The sequence below is a fragment of the Oncorhynchus gorbuscha genome, linkage group LG11 (assembly GCF_021184085.1).
Source record: "Oncorhynchus gorbuscha isolate QuinsamMale2020 ecotype Even-year linkage group LG11, OgorEven_v1.0, whole genome shotgun sequence".
NCBI lineage: Eukaryota > Metazoa > Chordata > Actinopteri > Salmoniformes > Salmonidae > Oncorhynchus > Oncorhynchus gorbuscha.
In genome coordinates, this window is record NC_060183.1 from 19,062,483 (window position 1) to 19,082,915 (window position 20,433).

Consider the following 20,433-nt stretch of genomic DNA (forward strand, 5'->3'; position numbering starts at 1 on the left):
CTACACAGGTAGTCTAATTTGAGACTGGTTAATCTACATGGAAAAGTGGAAAATGGTGACGCAGTTGGATTTCTCGAGAGTTGGCTTCCCGAGGCATTGGGGCCGGACAACTGCGCATTGCAAGAGCCCATTGGCTTCTGGCTCATACAAGTCCGAGAAACCACCCCTCTCCTTGAGACAAAGTCAGAGTGATGTGGAAAGCCAGGGCTATGGGCAAGGTGGTGCACAGGGACCAAGAGATCATGTTCTTCCCTGACCTATCTGAATGGCGCAGCAGTCTAAGGCACTACATCTAAGTGCTAGAGGCGTCACTATAGTATAGACCCTGGTTCGATCCCGGGCTGTATCACAACCGGCCGTGATCAGGAATGATCACATAGGGAGTGCACAATTTGCACAGTGTCGTCCAGGTTAGGGGAGGGTTTGGCCGGGGTAGGCTGTCATTGTAAATAAGAATTTGTTCTTAACTGACTTGCCTAGTTAAATATAGGTTAAATAAAACTTGCACGGAAAAAGAAAAGGCTATGACGGGGTCCCACGTCAGCTCAGGTCCCTCAACATTGCCTATGGAATAGCCTTCCCAGCTAAACTACGGCTGACTTACAATGGATGGTCACACGAGTTTGCATCTCCCTCTCAAGTCGAGGTGTTCATCCCTGTCATACGTGAATCTTCTTCCTACTTGTGTTGCCACTGTGAATTTTACCACGACTCTGGACTAGGGAGAACTAAACCATCTCGGATTATGTGAAGAGGAAAGCCCATAAAATTGTCAGAGACTCCAGTCACCCAAGTCATAGACTGTTTTCTCTGCTACCGCACGGCAAGCGGTACCGGAGCATCAAGTCTAAGACCAAAAGTCTCCTTAACATTTTCTACTCCCAAGCCATAAGACTGCTGAACAATTAATCAAATGCCTCTGGACTATTACATTGACCCCCCCCCCTGTTTTGTACACTGCAGCTACTTGCTGTTTATTATCTATGCAAAGTCCTTTTACCCCATTTACAAATGACCTCAACTAACCTGTACCCCCGTCAGACTCGATACCTGTACCCCCTGTATATAGCCTCGTTATTGTTATGTTATTGTGTTACTTTTTTATTTTTTTATTTATTTATTTTTTACTTTAGTTTATTTGCTAACTATGTTCTTACTTCTTCTTGAACTGCACTGTTGGTTAAGGGCCTGTAAGTAAGCATTTCACGGTAAGGTCTACACTTGTTGAATTCGGCGCATGTCACAAATAAAGTTTTATTTGAATCGATTTTTGACTATTGGCCATCTAAGTAACATTAGCTAATGTATTAGCTGTTACTGTAGGACTGTAGCTAGCATAACAGTTAAGTGAATAATATGAAGAGCTAGCCCACTCAAAGTTTCCTTCTATTATTTGTAGCCTGTATGTGCTCATCAGTTAGCCTGTTTGGGGTAGGGGGCAGCATTTTCACATTTGGATAAATAGCGTGCCCAAACTGAACTGCCTCGTACTCTGTCCCAGATCCTAATATTTGCATATTATTATTAGTATTGGATAGAAAACACGTTGAAGTTTTAAAACTGTTTGAATCATGTCTGTGAGTATAACAGAACTTATTTAGCAGGCGAAACCCCAAGGACAAAGCATTCAGATTTTTATTTTTAAGTCACTGTCTTTTCAATATGTTTTCATGGAGAATCCAGAATTGTAATCGACTTTCCTGCACTTCCTACCGCTTCCACTGCATATCACCAGTTTGTAGAAATTGGTTGAGGTTTTTCCATTGTGTAATGAAGAAGTATCATAGCTCAGAACGAGTCACTTCATGTGTACCTTTTGATAGAGGCGCGTAACCAGAAAAGTATCTTCAGTTTGTTTTGCTCCTGTATTGAACACAGATCATCCTGTCTTCAATTTGATCGATTATATACGTTTAGAAATACCTAAAGTTGTAGTACAAAAGTAGTTTGAAATGTTTTGGCAAAGTTTACAGGTAACTTTTGAGATATTTTGTGTGGAAGCGGTGTTTTTCTGGATCAAACGAGCTAAATAAATGGACATTTTGGATATATATATCGACCGAATTAATCGAACAAAAGGACCATTTGTGATGTTTTTGGGACATATAGTAATGCCAACAAAAGAAGCTTGTTAAAGGTAAGGCATGATTTATATTTTATTTCTGTGTTTTGTGTCGCACCTGCAGAGTTGAAATATGCTACTCTCATTGTTTACTATTGTGCTATCATCAGATAATAGCATCTTATGCTTTCGCCGAAAAGCCTTTTTGAAATCTGACATGTTGGCTGGATTCACAACGAGTGTAGCTTTAATGTGCTATCTTGCATGTGTAATTTAATGAAAGTTAGATTTTTATAGAATTGTATTTGAATTTGGCGCTCTGCATTTTCCCTGGCTACTGGCCATGTGGGATGCAAGCGTCCCCCCTACCCCAGAGAGGTTAGCTCAGTTTCTTCTATATAACAGGCAAGATAGTTGAACGGTAGACATCATGTTTAAGTATATTTCTGTTATGTTGATGAATCTCTTCCATTGGATTACATAAAACACTGTGAAATGCCGGCGAAGATGTTTAGCACCATGTAAACGGACACATCGGGACCATATTCATTCATCCAGCACCACCGAGAAGCATCGGGCCTACTTTATATGAAGACTTAAGTTTCGATCATATCCTTGGACTAAAATAATTGACACTTACGTGCAAGCCTGACATCAGCATCATGTGCAAGGGCCTTTGGGCTACGTATTCAATGGCATATTTTTTTCTCACTTAGCCTGTCAATTTCTGATCTTTGATACTTTCTGGAGTTTATAAATGACCATGGTATACTACGTTAACGCTATACAGTTGAAGTCGGAAGTTTACATACACCTTAGCCAACTACATTTAAACTCAATTTTTAACAATTCCTGACATTTAATCCTAGTAAAAACTGTCTTAGGTCAGTTAGGATCACCACTTTATTTTAAGAACGTGAATTGAGTTAATGATTTATTTCATCTTTTATTTCTTTCATCTCATTCCCAGTGGGTCAAAAGTTTACATACACTCAATTAGTATTTGGTAGCATTGCCTTTACATTGTTTAACTTGGGTCAAACGTTTTGGGTAACTTTCCACAAGCATCCCAAAATAAATTGGGTGAATTTGGGCCCATTCCTCCTGACAGAGCTGGTGTAACTGAGTCAGGTTTGTAGGCGTCCTTGCTCACACACACCTTTTCATTTCTGCCAACAAATGTTCTATAGGATTGAGGTCAGGGCTTTGTGATGGCCACTCCAATGCCTCGACTTTGTTGTCCTTAAGTGATTTTGCCACAAATTTGGAAGTATGCTTGGGGTCATTGTCCATTTGGAAGACCCATTTGTGACCAAGCTTTAACTTCCTGACTGATGTCTTGAGATGTCTCTTCAATATATCCACATAATTTTCCTACCTCATGATGCCATCTATTTTGTGAAGTGCACCAGTCCCTCCTGCAGTAAAGCACCCCAACAACATGATGCTGCCACCCCCGTGCTTCACGGTTGGGATGGTGTTTTATGGCATGCAAGCATCCCCCTTTTTCCTCCAAACATAATGATAGACATTATGGCCAAACAGTTCTATTTTTGTTTCATCAGACCAAAGGACAAAAAGTACGATCTTTGTCCCCATATGCAGTTGCAAACCGAAGTCGGGCTTTTTTATGGCGGTTTTGGAGCAGTGGCTTCTTCCTTGCTGAGCGGCCTTTCAGGTTATGTCGATAAAGGACTCGTTTTACTGTGGATATAGATACTTTTGTACCGGTTTCCTCCAGCAGCTTCACAAGGTCCTTTGCTGTTATTCTGGTATTGAGTTCCACTTTTCGCACCAAAGTACGTTCATCTCTAGGAGACAGAACGCGTCTCCTTCTTGAGCGGTATGATGGCTGCGTTGTCCCATGGTGTTTATACTTGCGTACTACTGTATTGACAGATGAACGTGGTACCTTCAGGCATTTGGAAATTGCTCCCAAGGACTTGTGGAGGTCTACAATTCTTTGTCTGAGGTCTTGGCTGATTTCTTTTGATTGTTCCATGATGTCAAGCAAAGAGCTTGTGAGTTTTAAGTTAAGCCTTGAAATACATCCACAGGTGCACCTCCAATTGACTTAGGCTAATTGACATAATTTATCAGAAGCTTCTAAAGCCATGACATCATTTTCTGGAATTTTCCAAGCTGTTTAAAGGCACAGTCAACTTAGTGTATGTAAACTTCTGACCCGCTGGAATTGTGATACAGTGAATTATAAGTGAAACAATCTGTCTGTAAACAATTGTTGGAAAAATTACTTGTGTCATGCACAAAGCAGATGTCCTAACCGACTTGCCAAAACTATAGTTTGTTAACAAGAAATTTGTGGAGTGGTTGAAAAATGAGTTTTACTGACTCCAACCTAAGTGTATGTAAACTTCCGACTTCAACTGTATGTATGGGCCATTTTACTAGCAGCAGACTCTATGTTGTGGATCATCTACAACTATTTTGGACTGTCCATACTGTAAAGGTAACGTTAGACAGGCCTCACTAACTAGCGTTACTGTTTTCCGTGGAGCAATTCTTTGCTACTTTTCAAATGAATACTACGTGACATTTCACATATCATCTCGCTGGATATGCCTTTTGTTGTGATATTTCACATATCATCTCGCTGGATATGCCTTTTGTTGTGATATTTCACATATCATCTCGCTGGATATGCCTTTTGTTGTGATATTTCACATATCATCTCGCTGGATATGCCTTTTGTTGTGATATTTCACATATCATCTCGCTGGATATGCCTTTTGTTGTGATATTTCACATATCATCTCGCTGGATATGCCTTTTGTTGTGATATTTCACATATCATCTCGCTGGATATGCCTTTTGTTGTGATATTTCACATATCATCTCGCTGGATATGCCTTTTGTTGTGATATTTCACATATCATCTCGCTGGATATGCCTTTTGTTGTGATATTTCACATAACATCTCGCTGGATATGCCTTTTGTTGTGATATTTCACATATCATCTCGCTGGATATGCCTTTTGTTGTGATATTTCACATATCATCTTGCAAGATGTGCCTTTTGTTTCGTTCGTGAGGAGTAATGGCTGAGAGAAGACAGGAGACACTTTGTTTTGTTTAGTCGCTTAGGTTAAGCTGCTCCCTTTAATGGATCAGTCATCCAGCAGGCTACACTCTACGATTAGGGGGAGGTGGGAGAGAAAGCGTTGGGTGTCTCGTTTAGGGAGACAAGGGAATGGGGTTTAGTGTTTTACTATTATGGATTTGTTTGTTCCAACAGATTTTTACATATTTTCCTCACTACAAAATATTCATGCGGTCCTTTTGGTTACTAAACATATTTTAGATATGCCTTTTTGCTATAGCGTATTCAATTTTTTACATCTTTGGTTAAATGACTTCAAATGTAAAACTGAAATGTATTTGTGGAATGTCCGTGGAGTTTGTAAACTATCCAAGCTGAAACAGGTTATTACTAGGCTTAAACAATGACATTCATCTATTGTGTTCCTTCAAGAAATGCACTTGTTGAAGGATGAGCTACTTAAAGTATGCAGGAGATGTCAACGGAAAGAAATAGCATCCTGTTTCTCCTCTCATCCTTGTGGTGTGATGGTATTAATTCACAAATCTGTTCTGTTTCAAGTGGATAATATTATAACTGTACAGGTAACTCGTTTTGACTGAGCGTATTAATCTGGTTAACGTTTATGGTCCTAATGATGGCAATTCCAAATTCTTTGAGAATGTATTTCTATTGATAGCCTCCCTTCCTGGTAAAGTCCTAATGGCAGGGGATTTGAATTGCCCTCTTGATCCTCATCTAGATCGCTCCTCTGGTTTAGAGACTTCCTACTTGAAGAGTGGAAAGAAATGACAGGATTTCATTAAGGACTTAAATCTATGTGAACCTTGGAGGACTCAGAACCCGGGTAAAAGGGAGTATTCATGTTACTCGTCGACATTTAAATCATATTCTCGTATTGACTACTTTTTCGTTTCTTGCTCATTGCTTCCCAATGTAGCAGAAAGTGGATATGATAGTATTGTTCTGAGTGACCATTCCCATGTGTCATTATTCTATAGGGATACAAAACTAGTAAAAGGATCCTCAAGATGGCGTTTGCATCCCAGATCGTTACAGGACCCAGACTACTTACACTATGTTGGAGTGCATATAGATATATATTTTACATTGAATACTGGCCAAACGTCTGCGAGTACCAGATGGGAGGCTTTCAAAGCATATATCAGGGGGCAAATTATACATTTTACCAGTTTCAAATCAAATCAATTAAATCTGAAAATGTGAGAGACAGCAATATCAGAGAATTGGAGAGGGAAGCTTTATTGGATAACTCAGTAGAAGTAAACAAGGAATGATTTGCTCTTAAAGCTCAGAATGAAGAACTTTCTACCTCAAAGGCTGCAAACAGCTTAACGAAGCAGAAACAGTCCTTCTATGATCAAGGTGAAAAACCTGGTAAATTGCTGGCATGGCGCATTAAGAAGTTCAATTCAGACAGAGCCATTAATACAATTCTTAATTTACAAGAAAAATTATCAATCGATCCTGTAAAAATAAACTAAACATTTGCGTCCTACTACAACACACTTTACAACTCTGAGTCTCCTGAGAACTTAAATAATCAGACATCATTTTTGGATGGTCTTGAGTTTCCCGCTATTTCAGAAGACACAAAATTGGATCTGGAAAATGAATGCTGTTGAAATATCTGATGCTATTTCCAATACGAAGGAAGGTAAAGCAGCAGGTCCAGATAGGCTCCCAATAGATATTTAAGGACAAACTTCTAGGTCCACTTTTGGATATATATTCTGAATCCTTTCAGCAAGGTTGTTTCCACCTCTCTCTAAGGAGTGCTATAATCACTCTCATTCTGAAGCCTGATAAATCGCCAACAAAATGTGAAAGTTACAGACCGATTTCTATTCTGAACTTGCTAAAGCTTTAGCCAAGAGAATGGATAGAGTGCTCCCATATCTAATACACAAAGACCAAAATGGCTTCGTGAAAAACCGTCAAGGTTTTCACAATGTGAGGAGAGATCTAAACATAGTGCATGTGTGAAGGGTCCCCTGATAGTGCCATACTCTCACTTGATGCAGATAAGTAATTCGATAGTTGAGTGGTCTTATTTATTTGAAATGCTTAAGAGATTAGCTCCTTGAGTTCAACAACTTATGAACCTGTGGTAATGATTAAACAGAATCCATCAACAGATGGACATCATTGCCTATATCTTGGTAGAATAGATATCATTAAGATGAATATTCTGCCCAAATGTCTTTATCTATTTCGATCAATTTCTCTGGCTCTACCACCTTTATTTTCCCCAATGATCAGAAAGATACTCTCAAATTGTATCTGAAGCAACAGAAAACCAAGGCTTAGACTCTCTCTTTTTTATTTGCCCAATGACAGAGGGGAGATGCAACTTCCACACCTACAGTGGTATTACTGGGCTACACAGTTTAGAGCTGCAATGTTTTGTTTCTCCAAGAAAGCAAACTTACCCTGGTCGCAGACTGAAATGCTGTCCACAAAAGGCTTAACTTTGGATGGATATTTGTACTCTGCTCCCTTTAAGAAACTAAAGAATAATACTACTAATCACTTCGTTAAAAAAAATCCTAACTATACGGCACAAAGTATAGCAATATCTGATCCCCTGTATTATCCAGTTTGACACCAATTTAGGGCAATAACAATTTCATAACAGGTAAAAATGACGTTGGGTTTAAAGAATGGGCAAGAAAAAGGATTGTTAAAGTAATGGATTTATACAATGAAAAAGGGATCATGTCATTTGAAGAACTAAAGGGAAGATTTAATTTACCACAAAAGCATTCTTTCAAATACTTACAATTGAGAAGCTTTATTTTTTTTCCAGTCTAAAACAATCTTCCCTACAACCTCCTTTGACCACTTTAGAAACGCTCTCTGTTAATATGTGCTATGGGAGAATGGCCGCTACTCATAAAGACAACTCTGATCGTAAGAGACTTCAGTGGATACAAGATATTCAGGAAGATGTTTCAACAGAGGACCGGGATATGATATGCTCTAGAGCTTAGATACAGACCATAAACACCCACCTGAGAATGTTGCTTTTAAGCTCCACAACTTTGACCGTAATATCCTAGACCTGTGTGTTAAATGTAACACGCATTTTTGAACGTTGTATCATTGCCTGTGGGAATGTGCTGAGATACAAAAGTTTTGGAGCTCAGTACTGCACTATACCTCTAATCCAATATCTCCAATCCCTAAACTTTGCATCCTAAATCTTTACCCAGAGAATATCACTTTACATAGGAGAGAAAAGAAAATGGTTGACCTCTGTCTATTACAAGCTTGATGTTCAATTACTCTCCACTGGAAGTATGTCAGTTCCCCTTCACTTGGTCATTGGTTAAAATAATTAACGTCAAGCCTGGCTCTTGATTTTTTTTTACACTTGTTAAATTACGAGTCTAGTTGGTTTAGCCACGGCAAAAGCCAGGAACCTTCCCGCTAGCCATGATTGTCTGAGATAATGGATAGCCTGGACATGCCAGGGGGTGAGTTTGGATTTGTCTACCATGTAGCATGCTTCTGTCTATAACGTGAGCTGGTCAGTATGTGTTGAAAGGTCTTTCTACCGTGCCATTTTTGAAAGATATAACAGACATCGATAACTACACAAGTGTTGCAACTTTTCTCAACAACATCGATGCCCCGAATTTAGCAGGTGCTGTCCACAGATCAGTTGAAAAAAAGTGATGGGCTACCTTCTGACACGTTAATATGTAAAGGACCTGATATTTTAACTAACAAATGATTGGTGAATATGCATACAAATCACATGTAGCCTATCTGTCTTCAGCCAAAAAAAATGTTGGGGAGTTTCAAAGAAGAGAAAGTGCACGATGGTGTGATCACATCCAACCTGGATCAAAAAGACTACTTTCTGAAATGATCCTACAGAGATTCATCCAGGTCAGATTTGTTATTTCTTTACATGATCGGACAGAGCAGATTTGATTCCCTCTATAGCAAAACAGTTATGACATAGGCTCTGTTTAAAAAAAAATTAAAACGTTCTTGTTATATGACAGAGGTTCCATCCATTTGTGACACTCAAAATATCTCTTCTATTTTATTCTGTTATCTTCCATTATGTTCATTCTAACTCTAAAATATAGACCCTATGTGTGTTAACTGTGATCACGGCATGGGGATGTATGCTAACCGCATCACTATGTATGCTAACCGCGTCACTATGTATGCTAACCGCGTCACTATGTATGCTAACCGCGTCACTATGTATGCTAACCGCGTCACTATGTATGCATGCTAACCGCGTCACTATGTATGCATGCTAACCGCGTCACTATGTATGCATGCTAACCGCGTCACTATGTATGCATGCTAACCGCGTCACTATGTATGCATACTAACCGCGTCACTATGTATGCATGCTAACAGCGTCACTATGTATGCATGCTAACCGCGTCACTATGTATGCATGCTAACCGCGTCACTATGTATGCATGCTAACCGCGTCACTATGTATGCATGCTAACCGCGTCACTATGCATGCTAACCGCGTCACTATGTATGCTAACCGCGTCACTATGTATGCTAACCGCGTCACTATGTATGCTAACCGCGTCACTATGTATGCTAACCGCGTCACTATGTATGCTAACCGCGTCACTATGTATGCTAACCGCGTCACTATGTATGCTAACCGCGTCACTATGTATGCTAACCGCGTCACTATGTATGCTAACCGCGTCACTATGTATGCTAACCGCGTCACTATGTATGCTAACCGCGTCACTATGTATGCTAACCGCGTCACTATGTATGCTAACCGCGTCACTATGTATGCTAACCGCGTCACTATGTATGCTAACCGCGTCACTATGTATGCATGCTAACCGCGTCACTATGTATGCTAACCGCGTCACTATGTATGCTAACCGCGTCACTATGTATGCTAACCGCGTCACTATGTATGCTAACCGCGTCACTATGTATGCTAACCGCGTGAATTTTGGAACGCATCCTCATTTTTTTTTTTATTTTTTTTTTTTTTTACCTTTATTTAACTAGGCAAGTCAGTTAAGAACAAATTCTTATTTACAATGATGGCCAACTTGTAAAGCCCCCCGGCCAAACCCTCCCGTAACCCAAACGATACAGGGCCAATTGTGCGCCGATCTACGGGACTCCCAATTACTGCTGGTTGTGATACTCCCGTGATCGAACCTGGGTCTGTAGTGACACCTCTAGCACTGCGACGGGAGGCTAATTGCTAATGAATGTGAAGAAATGAAAGTAGTGGAAGGTCAGAATTTAAACAATAGGAATTTAGAACATGCAGCTGTCAGGTTACCTTGACAACGGTTGCAACAACAGGGTCAATGTTAAATGTCTTTCTCCTTCCCGACAAAAGCAATGGCTATATAAAAGGTGCATGCTGACAAGAAAGAGGTAAAAAAAAATAGGGCTGTTTGAAAGAAACAGTTGTCACCCCTGTTCTCAGTCTGCATAGTGCACTACTAGCATCTTCCTTTCTCCTCCCCCATAATATGTCTGATTTCAAATACAGGTTAGTGGTCCCTGGCCGCCCTTTTAGCTATTCTGGTTAAATAGAGGTTAGCGTCTCTGGGGAACCATGATAAATTTCATGAAGGAAACCAGTCAAACACGCCACCATTACTCCTTCTATGAATCCCTCTGTTTACACACCTCCCTCTCCATCATTTCATTATCTGTGCATTAGGATGGTCCACTCCATTAGGACGGTCCACTCAATCTCGTCTCTCTCTTCTATTCACTCTCCATCTTGCTTTCTCTCCCTCAACTCTGTCTCTCTCATCTAAGGCAGCTCCAATCACCCGTGCTTCATGTCCCTCGTTCCTCAGCACTTAACGCCACCGGTCTTCCTACGGTCTGATTGGGAGTCTCAGGCACACCTGAAAGCAGTAGGGGCTTATGGGACACACTCTGTGACACTGTTCCTGTGATTAGCTTTGATGGCAGGAGGCTGAAGAGGGAGGGCGATGAGAAGAAGTGAGTGAACACATGAGCTAGCCATTTGTCCTGTTGTGCTGTCTCCTTCTCTACCTGTTAGAGCAGAGCTCCATGTGAAACTCCTGCTAATGACAGCTGTGTTCTCTTATCTAATCACAGGGTGCTGGTCTACATGAGTGTTTGTCATTAACCCACATAATGAGACATATTGTCAGTTATGGTAATTACTTTCCATTAGGTCTACTTTAGATCTGTGGCAGAGTGATCATTGCTGGGAGGGGGAGGGTTGCTTGTGTTTAGAGATTGTGACCAAATCTATCGCAGTGTGTCTGAGTAAGTGCTTGTGTGTGTGTCCGCGTGCATGCTTGTGTGTAGCTCTAATTAACAGAAAGTAACAAATTAAAATAACGCCAAACTATATTTGAACGTATACTGTATCTCTGTCTTCCATCTCACTCCTTAGTAGCTACTATCCTATCACTGTGATGAGACCGTGGATGGATGAATAAGCAAGCCAGCTCTACCGCTCGCCTGGAGCGTCTCTCTCCTCTACACAAGCATCGTTTCCAATACAAAAGGTCAACAAAAAATGTATAAGCTTCTTAGCAAAGGGCAATTTATCAAGCAAGAATTTTGCCAGGACTGTCTGGGAGTGTTCTGAGCGGGGAGGGGAAAACTGAAAATGTGCTGTTATTGGCAGAGGTTTGGAACTTTCTTTCTGATTGGTCTATTAACTAATTTACCGCATTGGGATTTCACCATGGAAGGCCAAAACTCCATCCCACCAAAAGAGTCGGCGATCTTTTCAAACAGCTTTTACACTAAAAGGGCATTATCATAATTTTCACATATTCACAGGGCAATATACAGTGCATTCAGAAAGTATTCAGACCCCTTCACTTTTTCCACATTTTGTTACTTTAGTCTTATTATAAAATGTATTAAATAAAAACAATTATTCATCAATCTACACACAATACCCCAGATTGACAAATCGAAAATAGGTTTTTAGACATTTTTGCAAATGTATTAAAAAATAACAACAGAAATACCTTATTTACATAAGTATTTAGACCATTTGCTACGAGATTCTAAAATGAGCTCAGGTGCATCCTGTTTCATTGACCATCCTTGAGATGTTTCTACAACTTGATTGGAGTCCAACTGTGGTAAATTAAATTGATTGGACATGATTTGGAAAGGCACACACCTCTCTATATAAGGTCCCACAGTTGGCAGAGCATGTTCTAGAGCTGGCCGCCCGGCCAAACTGAGTAATCGGGGGAAAAGGGCCTTGGTCAGGGAGGTGATCAAGAACCCAATGGTCACTCTGACAGAGCTCCAGAGTTGGGAGAAGGGAGAACCTTCCAGAAGGACAAACATCTCTGCAGCACTCCACCATGGTAGAGTGACCAGACGGAAGCCACACCTCAGTAAAAAGCAAACTCCGCTTGGAGTGCAAAATGCACCTAAAGGACTCTCAAACCATGAGAAACAAGATTCTCTGGTCTGACTAAACCAAGATTGAACTCGTTCACCTGAATGCCAAGAGTCACGTCTGGAGGAAACCTGGCACCATCCCTACGGTGAAGCATGGTGGCGGCAGCATCATACTGTGGGGATGATTTCAGCGGCAGGTTTATAAAAAAAAATATTTCACCTTTATTTAATTAGGCAAGTCAGTTAATGAACAAATTATTATTTACAATGACGGCCTACCAAAAGGCAAAAGGCCTCCTGCGGGGACGGGGGCCTGGGATTAAACATTTAAAATAACAATAAAATACAATATAAATATAGGACAAAACACACATCACAACAAGAGAGACAACACCACACTACATAAAGAGAGACCTAAGACAACAACATAGCAAGGCAGAAACACATGACAACAACAACATGGTAGCAACACAACATGACAACAACATAGCAAGGCAGCAACACATGACAACACAGCATGGTAGCAACACAACATGGCAGCAGCACAAAACAGGGTACAAAACATGATTGGACACAGACAACAGCACAAAGGGCAAGAAGGTAGAGACAACAATACATCACACAACGCAGCCACAACTGTCGGTAAGAGTGTCCATGATTGAGTCTTTGAATGAAGAGATGGAGATAAAACTGTCCATTTTGAGTGTTTGTTGCAGCTCGTTCCAGTCGCTAGTTGCAGCAAACTGAAAGAGGAGCGACCCAGGGATGTGTGCTTTGGGGACTTTAACAGAATGTGACTGGCAGAACGGGTGTTGTATGTGGAGGATGAAGGCTGCAGTAAATATCTAAGATAGGGGGAGTGAGGCCTAATAGGGTTTTATAAATAAGCATCAACCAGTGGGTCTTGCGACAGGTATACAGAGATTACCAGTTTACAGAGGAGTATAGAGTGCAGTGATGTGTCCTATAAGGAGCATTGGTGGCAAATCTGATGGCCGAATGGTAAAGAACGTCTAGCCGCTCGAGAGCACCCTTACCATAACACCTGTGGGACCTGTGGGAGGAGGGCCGTTCTTCTTACCAAACCACATGGCCTTTGTTTTGGAGGTGTTCAGAACAAGGTTAAGGGTAGAGAAAGCTTGTTGGACACTAAGACACTAAGTTTGTTGTCAAGCATTTAACACAACATCCGGGGAGGGGGGCCAGCTGAGTATAAGAATGTATCATCTGTATCACCTCAAATGGATGAGAGAACTTCCTACTGCCTGAGCTATGTTGTTGATGTAAATTGAGAAGAGTGTGGGGCCTAGGATCGAGCCTTAGGGCACTCCCTTGGTGACAGGCAGTGGCTGAGGCAGCAGATTTTCTGACTTTATACACCGCACTCTTTGAGGGAGGTAGTTAGCAAACCAGCCCAAAGACCCCTCAGAGACACCATACCTGAGAGTGCATACCTGAGAGAATACTACAGACATCAAGAAAGCCAGTCAGTTGATTATTGACAAGTTTTTCCAACACTTTTTGATAAACAGGGCAAAATAGAAATTGGCCTTTAACAGTTAGGATCAGCTTGATCTCCACCTTTAAATAAAGGATGAACCGCGACTTTCTTCCAAGCAATGGGAACCTCCCCAGAAAGGAGAGAGTGTTGCGTATACGCACTGAATGTAGGTGAGGAGTCAAACGCAGGAGAGCAGAGATGGATAAGAGCGTCTGCTAAATGACTTAAATGTAAATGTAAATGTAACCACATCATCAACATTAAGGGACATGGGCAGCTGTGATGAGGAGGGTTTATTCTCCAGGTCTTTAACCATTTTCCAGAACTTCTTGGGGTTAGACCAGACATGGGCAAACTACGGCCCGCGGGCCACATACGGCCCGTTAGGCTTTTTAATCCGGCCCGCCGAACTTGTCCAAATTATAGTAAAAACCTCCTTTTTTCCCCTTTCCCTGCAATGCCCACGTTTCCCCAATAGATGGCGCACTCAAAACACATTGACCGTTGTTGGAGTGGCGCGTATTTCTCTTTATTTCACTTTAATTTTCACTTCGTTTCACGTCACCATTAAGCCCTTCTGTGAAAATGAGCGGACCAAAGAGAAGGAAAGTGGACAGCGAATGCCGAGTGTTTAATAAGGAGTGGACAACAAAATACTTCTTCACTTAAGTCCGATCAACGGCTGTATGTCTGATATGCCAAGAAGCTGTTGCGGTTTTCAAAGAGTACAATATCAGCCGTCACTTTGCCACGAAGCATGCAAACTATGCTAGCAAGCAGTCAACACAAGAACGGGCGGCTACTGCTCAGAGGTTGGCAGCTAATTTACAGAGTCAACAGAACTTTTTTCACCGACAAACTGCAATTCAAGAGTCAAGTACCAAGGCAAGTTATTTGCTGGCATTCAAATTAGCAAAGGCTAGCAAGCCTTTCTCCGAAGGCGAGTTTTTGAAAGAGTGCATGGTAGAGACAGCAGGTCTCTTGTGTCCGGAGAGCAAAGCCAAGTTTTAAAAAATCAGTTTAGCACGCAGGACAGTGACTCGCCGCGTGGAACTGATTGACGAAGTGTCATGTTTGTCATTTATTATCATGTCTTGTCCCTGTGCTCCCCATGCTATTCGTTTCCCTCTGCTGGTCTTATTTGGTTCTTTCCCTCCTTCTATCCCTCTCTCTCCCCCTCCCTCTCTCACTCTCTCGCTCTCTCTTCTCTCTATCGTTCCGTTCCTGCTCCCAGCTGTTCCTATTCCCCTAATCATCATTTAATCTTCCCACACCTGTTCCCGATCCTTTCCCCTGATTAGAGTCCCTATTTATTCCTTTGTGATCCGTTCCTGTCCCGTCGGTTTCTTGTATTGTATTCACCATGCTGTGATTGCGTTTCGCCCTGTCCTGTCGTGTTTTTGCTGTGATTGTGTATCGCCCTGTCCTGTCGTGTTTTTTGCCTTCATCAGATGCTGCGTGTGAGCAGGTGTCTCTGTCGACTACGGCCTGCGCCTACCCGAAGCGACCTGCAGTCTGTGGCCGCTTCTCCAGTTATTTCCCTCTACAAGTCTAGAGGATTTCTGTTATTCCCTGTTTGGACTTAAATAAACTCTGTTTCTGTTAAGTCGCTTTTGGGTCCTCTTTCACCTGCATGACAGAAGGAACCGACCAAGGAATGGACCCAGCGACTTCAGACGCTCGTTACACTGCCGTCGAGATCCAAGGAGCCATGCTCGGCAGACACGAGCAGGAATTGTCCGCTGCTCGCCATGCCGTGGAGAACCTGGCCGCTCAGGTTTCCGACCTCTCTGGACAGTTCCAGAGTCTACGTCTCGTGCCACCTGTTACTTCCTGGCCTGCCGAGCCTCCAGAACCTAGGGTTAATAACCCACCTTGCTACTCCGGGCAGCCCACTGAGTGCCGCTCCTTTCTCACGCAGTGTGAGATTGTGTTCTCTCTCCAACCCAACACATACTCTAGAGAGAGAGCTCGGGTTGCTTACGTCATTTCACTCCTTACTGGCCGGGCTCGAGAATGGGGCACAGCTATCTGGGAGGCAAGGGCTGATTGCTCTAACAAATTCCAGAACTTTAAAGAGGAGATGATTCGGGTTTTTGACCGTTCAGTTTTTGGTGGGGAGGCTTCTAGGGCCCTGGCTTCCTTATGCCAAGGTGAACGGTCCATAACGGATTATTCCATTGAGTTTCGCACTCTTGCTGCCTCTAGTGAGTGGAACGAGCCGGCGCTGCTCGCTCGTTTTCTGGAGGGACTCCACGCAGTGGTTAAGGATGAGATTCTCTCCCGGGAGGTTCCTTCAGATGTGGACTCTTTGATTGCTCTCGCCATCCGCATAGAACGACGGGTAGATCTTCGTCACCGGGCTCGTGGAAGAGAGCTCGCATCAACGGTGTTTCCCTGCTCCGCATCGCAACCATCTCCCTCCTCTGGCTTTGAGACTGAGCCCATGCAGCTGGGAGGGATTCGCATCTCGAATAAGGAGAGGGAACGGAGGATCACCAACCGCCTGTGCCTCTATTGCGGAGTTGCTGGACATTTTGTTAATTCATGTCCAGTAAAAGCCAGAGCTCATCTGTAAGCGGAGGGCTACAGGTGAGCGCAACTACTCAAGTCTCTCCATCAAGGTCCTGTACTACTTTGTCGGTCCACCTACGCTGGACCGGTTCGGGTGCTACATGTAGTGCCTTGATAGACTCTGGGGCTGAGGTTGTTTCATGGACGAAGCATGGGTTCGGAAACATGACATTCCTTTCAGAGAGTTAGATAAGCCTACGCCCATGTTCGCCTTAGATGGTAGTCATCTTCCCAGTATCAGATTTGAGACACTACCTTTAACCCTCACAGTATCTGGTAACCACAGTGAGACTATTTCTTTTTGATTTTCCGTTCACCGTTTACACCTGTTGTTTTGGGTCATCCCTGGCTAGTATGTCATAATCCTTCTATTAATTGGTCTAGTAATTCTATCCTATCCTGGAACGTTTCTTGTCATGTGAAGTGTTTAATGTCTGCCATCCCTCCCGTTTCTTCTGTCCCTACTTCTCAGGAGGAACCTGGCGATTTGACAGGAGTGCCGGAGGAATATCATGATCTGCGCACGGTCTTCAGTCGGTCCCGAGCCAACTCCCTTCCTCCTCACCGGTCGTATGATTGTAGTATTGATCTCCTTCCGGGGACCACTCCTCCTCGAGGTAGACTATACTCTCTGTCGGCTCCCGAACGTAAGGCTCTCGAGGATTATTTGTCTGTGTCTCTTGACGCGGTACCATAGTGCCTTCTTCTTCTCCGGCCGGGGCGGGGTTCTTTTTGTTAAGAAGAAGGACGGTACTCTGCGCCCCTGCGTGGATTATCGAGGGCTGAATGACATAACGGTTAAGAATCGTTATCCGCTTCCCCTTATGTCATCAGCCTTCGAGATTCTGCAGGGAGCCAGGTGCTTTACTAAGTTGGACCTTCGTAACGCTTACCATCTCGTGCGCATCAGAGAGGGGGACGAGTGGAAAACGGCGTTTAACACTCCGTTAGGGCATTTTGAGTACCGGGTTCTGCCGTTCGGTCTCGCCAATGCGCCAGCTGTTTTTCAGGCATTAGTTAATGATGTTCTGAGAGACATGCTGAACATTTTTGTTTTTGTCTATCTTGACGATATCCTGATTTTTTCTCCGTCACTCGAGATTCATGTTCAGCACGTTCGACGTGTTCTACAGCGCCTTTTAGAGAATTGTCTCTACGTAAAGGCTGAGAAGTGCTCTTTTCATGTCTCCTCCGTTACTTTTCTCGGTTCCGTTATTTCCGCTGAAGGCATTCAGATGGATTCCGCTAAGGTCCAAGCTGTCAGTGATTGGCCCGTTCCAAGGTCACGTGTCGAGTTGCAGCGCTTTTTAGGTTTCGCTAATTTCTATCGGCGTTTCATTCGTAATTTCGGTCAAGTTGCTGCCCCTCTCACAGCTCTTACTTCTGTCAAGACGTGTTTTAAGTGGTCCGGTTCCGCCCAGGGAGCTTTTGATCTTCTAAAAGAACGTTTTACGTCCGCTCCTATCCTCGTTACTCCTGACGTCACTAGACAATTCATTGTCGAGGTTGACGCTTCAGAGGTAGGCGTGGGAGCCATTCTATCCCAGCGCTTCCAGTCTGACGATAAGGTTCATCCTTGCGCTTATTTTCTCATCGCCTGTCGCCATCTGAGCGCAACTATGATGTGGGTAACCGTGAACTGCTCGCCATCCGCTTAGCCCTAGGCGAATGGCGACAGTGGTTGGAGGGGCGACCGTTCCTTTTGTCGTTTGGACAGACCATAAGAACCTTGAGTACATCCGTTCTGCCAAACGACTTAATGCCCGTCAAGCTCGTTGGGCGTTGTTTTTCGCTCGTTTGAGTTTGTGATTTCTTACCGTCCGGGTAGCAAGAACACCAAGCCTGATGCCTTATCCCGTCTGTTTAGTTCTTCTGTGGCTTCTACTGATCCCGAGGGGATTCTTCCTTATGGGCGTGTTGTCGGGTTAACAGTCTGGGGAATTGAAAGACAGGTTAAGCAAGCACTCACGCACACTGCGTCGCCGCGCGCTTGTCCTAGTAACCTCCTTTTCGTTCCTGTTTCCACTCGTCTGGCTGTTCTTCAGTGGGCTCACTCTGCCAAGTTAGCTGGTCATCCCGGTGTTCGAGGCACTCTTGCGTCTATTCGCCAGCGCTTTTGGTGGCCGACTCAGGAGCGTGACACGCGCCGTTTCGTGGCTGCTTGTTCGGACTGCGCGCAGACTAAGTCGGGTAACTCTCCTCCTGCCGGTCGTCTCAGACCGCTCCCCATTCCTTCTCGACCATGGTCTCACATTGCCTTAGACTTCATTACCGGTCTGCCTTTGTCTGCGGGGAAGACTGTGATTCTGACGGTTGTCGATAGGTTCTCTAAGGCGGCACATTTCATTCCCCTCGCTAAACTTCCTTCCGCTAAGGAGACGGCACAAATCATTATTGAGAATGTATTCAGAATTCATGGCCTCCGTTAGACGCCGTTTCAGACAGAGGCCCGCAATTCACGTCACAGTTTTGGAGGGAGTTCTGTCGTTTGATTGGTGCGTCCGTCAGTCTCTCTTCCGGGTTTCATCCCCAGTCTAACGGTCAAGCAGAGAGGGCCAATCAGACGATTGGTCGCATACTACGCAGCCTTTCTTTCAGAAACCCTGCGTCTTGGGCAGAACAGCTCCCTGGGCAGAATACGCTCACAATTCGCTTCCTTCGTCTGCTACCGGGTTATCTCCGTTTCAGAGTAGTCTGGGTTACCAGCCTCCTCTGTTCTCATCCCAGCTTGCCGAGTCCAGCGTTCCCTCCGCTCAAGCGTTTGTCCAACGTTGTGAGCGCACCTGGAGGAGGGTGAGGTCTGCACTTTGCCGTTACAGGGCACAGACGGTGAGAGCCGCCAATAAACGCAGGATTAAGAGTCCAAGGTATTGTTGCGGCCAGAGAGTGTGGCTTTCCACTCGCAACCTTCCTCTTACGACAGCTTCTCGTAAGTTGACTCCGCGGTTCATTGGTCCGTTCCGTGTCTCCCAGGTCGTCAATCCTGTCGCTGTGCGACTGCTTCTTCCGCGACATCTTCGTCGCGTCCATCCTGTCTTCCATGTCTCCTGTGTTAAGCCCTTTCTTCGCACCCCGTTCGTCTTCCCTCCCCCCTCCCGTCCTTGTCGAGAGCGCACCTATTTACAAGGTACATAAGATCATGGACATGCGTTCTCGGGGACGGGGTCACCAATACCTAGTGGATTGGGAGGGTTACGGTCCTGAGGAGAGGAGTTGGGTTCCGTCTCGGGACGTGCTGGACCGTTCACTCATCGATGATTTCCTCCGTTGCCGCCAGGATTCCTCCTCGAGTGCGCCAGGAGGCGCTCGGTGAGTGGGGGGGTACTGTCATGTTTGTCATTTATTATCATGTCTTGTCCCTGTGCTCCCCATGCTATTCGTTTCCCTCTGCTGGTCTTATTTGGTTCTTTCCCTCCTTCTATCCCTCTCTCCCCTCCCTCTCTCACTCTCTCGCTCTCTCTTCTCTCTATCGTTCCGTTCCTGCTCCCAGCTGTTCCTATTCCCCTAATCATCATTTAATCTTCCCACACCTGTTCCCGATCCTTTCCCCTGATTAGAGTCCCTATTTATTCCTTTGTGATCCGTTCCTGTCCCGTCGGTTCCTTGTATTGTATTCACCATGCTGTGATTGCGTTTCGCCCTGTCCTGTCGTGTTTTTGCTGTGATTGTGTATCGCCCTGTCCTGTCGTGTTTTTTGCCTTCATCAGATGCTGCGTGTGAGCAGGTGTCTCTGTCGACTACGGCCTGCGCCTACCCGAGCGACCTGCAGTCTGTGGCCGCTTCTCAGTTATTTGTTAAGTCGCTTTTGGGTCCTCTTTCACCTGCATGACA

The 20,433-nt window shown here is 43.9% G+C and overlaps 1 protein-coding gene across 1 annotated transcript in view; it reads right to left on the reverse strand.

The window, feature by feature from the left end:
* Positions 1-20,433, reverse strand: part of LOC124048219 (ras-related protein Rab-26-like) — a 210,179-nt gene that overhangs the window by 9,421 nt on the left and 180,325 nt on the right. The gene's annotated exons all lie outside the window — the stretch shown is intronic.